This window comes from Notothenia rossii (genome assembly GCF_949606895.1).
Source record: "Notothenia rossii genome assembly, contig: scaffold_346, whole genome shotgun sequence".
NCBI lineage: Eukaryota > Metazoa > Chordata > Actinopteri > Perciformes > Nototheniidae > Notothenia > Notothenia rossii.
In genome coordinates this window covers 24,650-34,517 of record NW_027639893.1, presented here as the reverse complement: position 1 = coordinate 34,517, position 9,868 = coordinate 24,650, and positions in this window count along the sequence as shown.

The following is a 9,868-nucleotide window of genomic DNA, read 5'->3' as shown; positions in this document are numbered from 1 at the left end:
TGCTTGCAAATGTTTGGTATGGTATGTTGCCATTCACTGCAGTATTAAAGCTGCAGTCAACGCATAAAGCAACCATACATATTGTTATGTTATTTTACTGCTTTGAAATGTAAAGTTCATTAAAGTCCCAGGGTTAGATAGCAGTACTGTGTTTTGGTTGTAAAAGGAACAAAGTGACATAATGGTTTCCATAACACGTACATGATGTGTCTCTGTCTGTTACTTTAGATGAAAATAAGGAGCCACTCTGAGAGATTTGGTTACAAAGAACTCAATGGTGCTCTAGGACAGGGGTTCCCAAGTGGGGGTCGCGAGATCATAACAAAATAAAAATGGAAAATAAAATTTAAAAAAATTGATTAATTTTTTTTATAATTAAAATAAATAAATAATTATTAATAATAACGTTTGCATAGACATTTTCAGGGGCGGAATAGCCATCTGTATAATTTACCCGAAACGAGGCTCTCCCTTTGACAATCCACTAGCGCAGTGATTAGTGAGACAATAATGACACACTAGCAACCCCCCCCCCCCCCCCCCTTCGACTGGCGATTAATTGACCCCCACTTTGGGAACCCCTGCTCTAGGAGGAGATTCAGGTGATAAGGTGGTGGGGGGGGGTTACCTTGGTTGGTGATTGGCTAATGGTTACACAAGACAAAACATCGTTATGACATCATCAAGTGGCCAAAATCTGATCAGCTCATTTTCAGACAGGTTTTTACGCTTGATGTAGAAGAGACATGAAGAAGAGGGGACACATGTTGATGTAGAAGAGACATGAAGAAGAGGGGACACATGTTGATGTAGAAGAGACATGAAGAAGAGGGGACACATGTTGATGTAGAAGAGACATGAAGAAGAGGGGACACATGTTGATGTAGCAGAGACATGAAGAAGAGGGGACACATGTTGATGTAGCAGAGACATGAAGAAGAGGGGACACATGTTGATGTAGAAGAGACATGAAGAAGAGGGGACACATGTTGATGTAGCAGAGACATGAAGAAGAGGGGACACATGTTGATGTAGCAGAGACATGAAGAAGAGGGGACACATGTTGATGTAGAAGAGACATGAAGAAGAGGGGACACATGTCGGTGTAGAAGAGACATGGAGAAGAGGGGACACATGTTGATGTAGAAGAGACATGAAGAAGAGGGGACACATCTTGATGTAGAAGAGACATGAAGAAGAGGGGACACATGTTGATGTAGAAGAGACATGAAGAAGAGGGGACACATGTTGATGTAGAAGAGACATGAAGAAGAGGGGACACATGTTGATGTAGAAGAGACTTGGAGAAGAGGGGACACATGTTGATGTAGAAGAGACATGAAGAAGAGGGGACACATGTTGATGTAGAAGAGACATGAAGAAGAGGGGACACATGTTGATGTAGAAGAGACATGAAGAAGAGGGGACACATGTTGATGTAGAAGAGACATGAAGAAGAGGGGACACATGTTGATGTAGAAGAGACATGAAGAAGAGGGGACACATGTTGATGTAGAAGAGACATGAAGAAGAGGGGACACATGTTGATGTAGAAGAGACATGAAGAAGAGGGGACACCTGTTGATGTAGAAGAGACATGAAGAAGAGGGGACACATGTTGATGTAGAAGAGACATGAAGAAGAGGGGACACATGTTGATGTAGAAGAGACATGAAGAAGAGGGGACACCTGTTGATGTAGAAGAGACATGAAGAAGAGGGGACACATGTTGATGTAGAAGAGACATGAAGAAGAGGGGACACATGTTGATGTAGAAGAGACATGAAGAAGAGGGGACACATGTTGATGTAGAAGAGACATGAAGAAGAGGGGACACATGTTGATGTAGAAGAGACATGGAGAAGAAGGGACACATGTTGAAGAAGAGGGGACACATGTTGATGAAAAAGTGGATTTTGCACAATAGGTGACCTTTAATATTGAAAGTTGTATTTATCAAGACTTGATCAAAAGTATTCCATTCACTCACTAAATGTAAAGATGTTCTGTATATTTATCTGCCCATTCTACGTTTTTCGTCGTCTTTTATCCAGTTTTCCCAAATAAAATGGTAATCCAAATTCTCCTGTCCCCCCTCTCAGCTCCCGAGGATCAGCACTGTGAACTGAACTGCCGGGCCGTCGGGTTCAGGTTCTACGTTCGACAGTCAGAGCGAGTGACGGACGGGACGCCGTGCGGACAGAACGAAACTTCTCTCTGCGTAGCGGGAAAATGTTCGGTAGGTGTCCTTTTTTTTTTTTTTAAACCTAATCACAAGCCAGTGTCGAGTCTTCTGTTATCCCATGGCTTTCCCCATTTCTTTCAGATCAAGTATGAAGATGTATAAATAATACATCAAAGTCAACTTTAGTGTCAATCTTTCAGTTTGTGTGTTTGAGAGATCGAAATACCGTTTCCGACAATCCCGAATACAATAACAAGGATATATAAAAATATGTATATACCTACCTACATATACACAATCAACAGACACATGTGTACATATGCACACGTTAAGACATCAATAAAAGCACAACAATCAATCTATCCAAAATAACAGTCACTTCAATATCTTTGAGTCACGTGATTGGCCAAAAGTGCTATCATGAACTTCCTCAAGATTATGCGTGTTATCGGTCGAGACTTTGCTCGGACGATCATCTCAGAATACAAGGATGATTTATCATAACCCAGGGTTATACACTAAAATAGAGTTGTAGTCCATTATGCCACTAAGGTAAAATATGACACTACTCCTAGAGGCATTCCTTAAAACGTTGCAATATATTGATAAATATTGTATTGCACTGCTTTTGAATAGGATTACACTAAGAAGCATAAGGAATGAATTACAATGTCATATATGTTAATACATTTCGAACTGAAGGTCTGAATACGTTTCTACATTTGTCCTTGTAGAGTCGACTATCAGGAAAGGGTACGGTTTTCTATTTCAAAGCGTCAACAACAATAATATCTCCTGGAAACACTAGTTAGATATAAATGTATTTTGCTTTTTTTAATGGCTCTTCTTACTCTTTAGATCACATTAGTCAAATCAGGCCCTTGGTGGATTTAATTTCGGCCTGCAGGATATTTTCTAATTCCTATTAGATCTGGCCCGCCGGTATATTGCACGCACACCTTCACTCAGTCCTGAGGGTCTCCTCAGCTCAGAGCCTAACCCCAAACATTAATGAACTTGCACCCAAGATGAGATGCCAAGTATCTGAACTATCATCACAGAGCAGAACCCTGAGTTTAATGGATGTTTCCTTCTGCACTTTCTCTCACGACAACAGGGCATGTTTGGTTTTCTCTTTGAGGGAAATTGTTTTGTTGAAGCTGTTGAATGAAAAATGTAATCATAAGAAATGACTCTGGAAAAGCTGCAGATAGTTATGAATTATTAAATGAATAAAACTGATTATTTAATGTTTAATATTGTTTTTATAGGCAATAATTGAAGCTTAGTTTGTTCCAGGTTTAATATGTGCAATAAGTTCATTTCGATAATTTTTGGATTAAACATTGAACCAGTCCGGCCCTCAACTAGAACCGATCTTTTTATTTTGGCCCACTGTGTATTTGAGTTTGACACCCCTGGTCTAGATGTACTGAACTATACAATCTCTTTAAGCAGTTGTTCTGATGTAGTAATGTGTGTGACCAGCAGAGGGCAGCATGGCGTCAGAGTGTGTGTGTTGTGAACATAGACTGTATAGGTTGTGAAGGAGCGAAGCAGAGGTCATGAGGAGGTTTCTACCCTACACAAAGAGATCCTGGGTTTTACATTATGGATATATTTGTACTTCTGACCTCTTATTCAACACACACTCACACACGGTGAAAACACACCTGTGAGAACTGAGTCGGAGGGACTTGAGTTGCTGTGTGTGTGTGTGCTCTGCATTCAGTGTCACTTTAACTCTCTTTTGATCAGGGTTTAACGAAGAGACATATTTTAGAGAAAGAGCTGGTTGATGCTGACCTCGCTCTGTTAACCCCGTGCGTTTCCCATGCGCTGTAATCCAGCCCCAATCTTTGCAAAATGTAGATTTAATCAAGATAGAAAGCCCTCTGATCTCTGGTTCTGGCCTTGATCACATTTCCTCTGTTATCACGCACAACATGCTGATCCTACGCGTGGGAATGGGGGAATTAATATTAATAACGGAAGCTAAATTCTGATTTATGGGTCTAAATTTAGCTGTTACGGAAAAGGCATTGGACTGCAAGTGTTACTCATGTATTTCCTGCCGCAGATTACAGACTCATTATCTGAGGATTCAAACTCATCAGCAGTTTTTAAAAGAGATTTGTTTTTTAATCACTTTCCCTCCTGGGATTTTTTCAGCTATTTTAGGTACCAACCCAGATTTTGATAAGCACTTAACATACCAATAAAACCAAGCATTATAGATACACTTTTGTAGATGGTGCTATGAGGCTCCTATACAAGTTTAGTTTTATTTGAGAAAAGGGATACTATACAGAAAGTAATAACAATATATCTTAACACAGAGGCGAAGTCCCTCCCCTTCCGGTGGACCTCCATGGGACCTTATATCGGAAAAATTATGTATTGAAGTCAATGGGGAGAGAAAGATTATCTTTCGATCCCGTTTGAATTGTGCCACGAATTACAACTATGATGTTTGTCAATTTAAAAGATAATTTTGCAAGTAAAAAAAATAAAAATGTGTCGTAAAACTGTGAAGTTACACATTTCTTTGTGTGAAGCGCTCAATGAACTACAACTCTGGTCTTGCACACGTCACCAACACCAAGATGGCCGTCACGTTGGTACATTTCACCTCTTTCTTTCAGAACGAGGCGAAAAGTATTAAAAGAGGTGAAAATCACTACAAGTCTGGGCATGCTGAGAGCTGTACATACACACAAGGGGAGTTAGTCGGTTCCGTAAGAGCCAGCATGCGGGACCGGCTTTACAAGGTTTCGGTGAGTAACACGAGTGTAATGTGTAACGTTAATGTCAGCTAGCTAGCATTCATGGACGCGGGAAGGGGGGAGCTTAGGGCGCTGCAGCACCCCCTAGCGGCAGGCAGGGGGTGCGGAGCTCCCCTGTCTGAATTATTATTTGACGGTTATTGCTGCTCCCGCTGTGCATAATCTAAATTCCACATTGTTGGTAAAATAATATTTTGGCCTGCCCAGAATGTTTTTTCTGTAGTCCCGGACAATTCTACCTCAATAATATAATACATTAACCGTGCTTTACGTGAACCTCATCAAGACACTAGAAAGGAAGGCAGGACTGTAATTTCCCGTGTTCAGTGAATGCAACAGAGGCAAGACACCAGACCAATCAGAGAGTTGCATGGAAATAAAAGTGTGCTTGTGTCATTCAAGCTCGCGGCTCTGTGTGTGTGCGGAAATAGCGCATTTAGTGTGTGTGAGAGAGGGGAGAGAGAGAGGGACCGGTGCCAGCAGCAGGGACCGTGTTGTTAGCATCTGGTTAGCTAGCTGTACTAACGGACATACGGAGCTGTTTGTTCCACAACAAGCTGGAGGAGAGCTCTCCTCTCAGACTGAGAGGCTCAGGTGAGCTAAAGGACTCTCTGAGTGTTTAGATTAACTTTAACTTTAGTCTAAGTTATCTCAGTGGGTCTCAAACGGTTTGGTCAAAAATTATTCAAAAGATTATTTCCGCGGCACACCTTCATATGATCATTATAGTTCTAAAAAAAATAAGATAATAAAGGAAAAACAGTTATAAAATACTATATGGCAGTAAAACAAGAATACAGTTTGAAAGGGGAGTGATTTGTAAAATATCCATAAAGAAAAAGAACATCTGCTTACAGTTGTGTTTCATCTGGGTGTTGAGAGATGTATCCATAGATCTCTTAATGTTGCTCTCAAAGTGCACCAGATTGATGCTTTTAACTTCAATATTTAAAAAAAATCTTCCCGGGGGAGCATCCCCCCGGACCCCCCTAGAGGAGGTGAGGTCCGCTCCCCACTCGTAAAAAATAGCACTTTACCCCTGCCTATATGCCGTGGGCTGATTATCGAGCCTTCATTGTAACAGTAGCGGGTTTACTGTGTGTTTGCGTGAGGGGAGTTTTTTTGTGCGTGCTCTATAGTGCCCGTAATAGTGTTCACTGGAGTCCAGCACCTCAGCACCCCCACTCAAAATACCTTCCCGCGCCTCTGCTAGCATTAGCTAACAAGGTACACTCTCGTGTTTTGTTTTAGTTGAGAACGAGCAAGAGGTACTATTACTGGTATGATAACAACCTGGTACAAACCACACAAGCATCTTGTTAAAGTAAGTAAGTACAGTAAGTAAATGTATTTTTAGCTATCTGGAGGGAATACATCAGTTATGACAGCACTTACGCGACTCTGGGATTTGTAGTCTTTCTAGTTGCGTATTTTTCATAGTCTTATATTTCAACAGTTTTAAGACAAACTTTGAATTTTTTGACATGGAAATGATTTTTTAAGATTGACAAACAACATATGTGTAATTCATGGCACAATTCAAACGGGATCAAAAGATAAGTTTTCTCTCTCCATTGACTTCAATGTATTATTTTTTCAGAATAAGGTCCCATGATGCGGAAGTAAGTGGGCGTGACTTCGCCACTCTATAGACTCTAACAGAGTTCATGGATTATACAGAAACAATTTACAAGCTAAAAAATACCTAACGCTACCTTAAAAAATAAAGATTATTAAACTCTAATTAGTAAGCGTTCCCAACGCGTTCATTTCCTTGGTGTAACCAAATAAAAAAAGGTTCGATCTTGCAAACATAGACACAAAATAAGGAAAAACAATGGTAAAAATTATACGCATTCATTCCATTGACGTGTATATAGAGCAGGGGGGTCAAACTCAAATACACAGTGAGGGCCAAAATAAAAAAATGTGTACTAGTCGAGGGCCAGACTGGTTCAATGTTTATTGCAAAACTTATTGAAATGAACTTATTGCACATATTCAACCTGGAACTAACAAAGCTTAAATTATTGCCTATAAAAACAACATTAAACATTAAATAATCAGTTGCATTCATTTCTTATGGCTCTATCTGCAGCTTCTCCAGAGTCATTTCTTGATTACATTTTCCCACAGGCCAACAACAGCTTCAAAAAAACTATTCCCCTCAAAGAGAAAACCAAACATGCCCTGTTGTCTCAAGAAAGAGTTCAGAAGGAAACATCCATTAAACTCAGTGTGCTGCTCTGTGATGATAGTTCAGATACTTGGCGTCTCATCTTGGGTGCAAGGTCATCAATGTTTGGGCTCAGGCTCTGAGCTGAGGAGACCCTCAGGATGGAGTGAAGGTGTGCGTGCAATATACCGGCGGGCCAGATCTAATAGTAATTAGAAATTATCCTGCGGGCCGAAATTAAATCCACCAAGGGCCTGATTTGGCCCCCGAGCCTTGAGTTTGACACATGTGATATAGACTCTTCTAGCACTACTTCGATTTAATTTGTTTTTACTTGCACATCTTGCAACATTCTCTTGCACTATTTTATTTCTATTCTGTTATTTCTTGCACTATGTGTATTGGTTGTATCTGTTTGATGTCCTGTATATTCATGTTGCATCGTTGAAGGAACCTGGGACTTCAGTTTGTCATGTTCATATCTACACTGTAGCTACCGTGCAATAGGACAATTAGACTTTGAATCTTGATGAACATGAGGCTCAAAGGAAAATATGCTTTTGTAACTAAGTACAATTACTCAAATACTGTACAAGGCAAGGCAAGCTGATTTATATATCACCTTTCAACTAATGAAGGGATCTGAACATTTCTTCCACCATATTTTGAATGTTTTTGCAGTGCAGTTGCAGAGCTTATTTCTCTGCCTTGCTGTTGGTTTTTAACCAGGCCTGTAACCTATTAGTTTTATGTCTCAGTTATGGTTGAAGCTACATTATACTCCCATAATAAAGCAGCTCACTGTTTTCTCTGCTGGAGTTTCTGGAGGTAATTTAAATGTTGGCTTTCATATTGGTCCCATTGCGGATTCAGTTTGTGGCAAGAAACCGTTTTTTAAATACTTAATCATGAAAATTCTAATGCAATTCAAAACATTTGGGCTGTACTGTTTCTCTGGCTTAAGGATGTTGTTATTTTAACTTTACATACACACCATACCACAGAGGTTGTGTGTGTGTTGTGGCGACGTGTTGCTGCTGATTACAGAGGAAAGGCTGTCACACAGTTTGTGTCGCTGCATGAATAACAACTCTGTCCATTCGACCCTTGTTGTCCATCTCAGATTTCACAGTGACACTCTCAAATTAACCTGTTAGAGAGACTGTCTAATGAGGGAAGTCTAGTGTCTAAATGTGGATGCTTTCCTGTCCTTTTTCACGTTGTACACTGTGAACACTTTTACAGTTTAGGAATCGCACACAGCTGCTGTGCCCTGACTGGAAGTGACAATAGATGCAGCTAAATGGTAGCAATAGCTATGTATAGCAAATAGCAAATCATTGCAGATCGCCCAGTTAACACAATTGATTAAGTAGTGACGAAGAAAAACATACACAACTTTTATTTTTGTAATGCTGTGTTGACAACTGCAACTTCCATTAGCCAAGATGGCGGTTTCTGAGTCAGATTAGTGTACAGTGTTGAACCTAATGAGAGGAACATTAAGGTACTCATAGTGCATTTTGCTATACTTTGCATTAGAACAGAAGTACACCAATTTAGACACAACAAGGTATTTTATGGTTAGTAACCATTAGTTTTAGCCTGTACGACTGCTACAGATATGGTCTGATGGAGATCTGATGAGGTTTCATCAGAGGTGGAAGAAGTACTAAGATGATTTACTTAAAGGTGGGGTAGGTAATTCACTTCAGAAACACTTTTTGTTATATTCCATGGAATGCTCTTAACATCCCGATAGCAATGAATAAATGAAATGCTTAGACAATAAATACATTAAAAAAAGTCATCTGTGGAAGCCGTGACGCTGTAAAAAGCTCGACCAATCATCTGAGCCGGCCCGGCTAAAGTAACTGGATGGCCTACCTGCCTGTCAGCCTTCCATCTGTGCACAAACTTATCTCGTGCCCTCATTGGTCATGTGCGCGTTTGTGTGTGTTGGAGGAGGGGCTCTGTAAGGAAGTCTGAAGGAAGAGGGAGATTTTTTCCGGTTGTGTATTTTCAAATTCCAGATTACTCAAGCTGGTTTCTTCATTCTTACCTACCCCACCTTTAAGTACAAGTATTATACCACAGTCTGAAAATACTCTGTTATGATTAAAAGTCCCTCGTACGTTTTTTAACTAAAGTTACATAATCACAAATACCAAAAGGACCATTACAGAGAATGGACGTGAATTCTAAACTGTGTATTATATGTCTGGATTATAATTGGTGAACTTAATTATAATCTTGCAGCTGGTAAAACTTAAGCTCTCTCTTCACACTGCCAGGTAACCTAATCCATAATAGCATATCATAATTCATAAGTTGATACGTTTTGTAGTTATAATATGAACCTGCTAAGTAACTAATTTAGTACAATAAGTGTAAAGGAGTATCTAACATATTCATTTTCATTGTAGGGACAAAACACTTTCACATCAACAGAGCACTGCTTTCCCTAAATTCCTGTGTAAATCTTTAAATCAAAATGAGAAAGGTGTAATAACAATGCATCTTTAGGATCACTAATCGCTGAACACAGCCTGTGACTCACACGTGTAAACGAACCTGTCGTCTCTGAGGCGCTGGAACCCCCTGAATGGCCACTCGTTTCAGATGAGCAGTGAAAGAAAGGTCCCTTTATGGGGGGAATTCCATTCAGTGGGGAATTCTCTCTCTTTATACCAAGGAAGGGGTATTTGAGAAGGGTGTGTG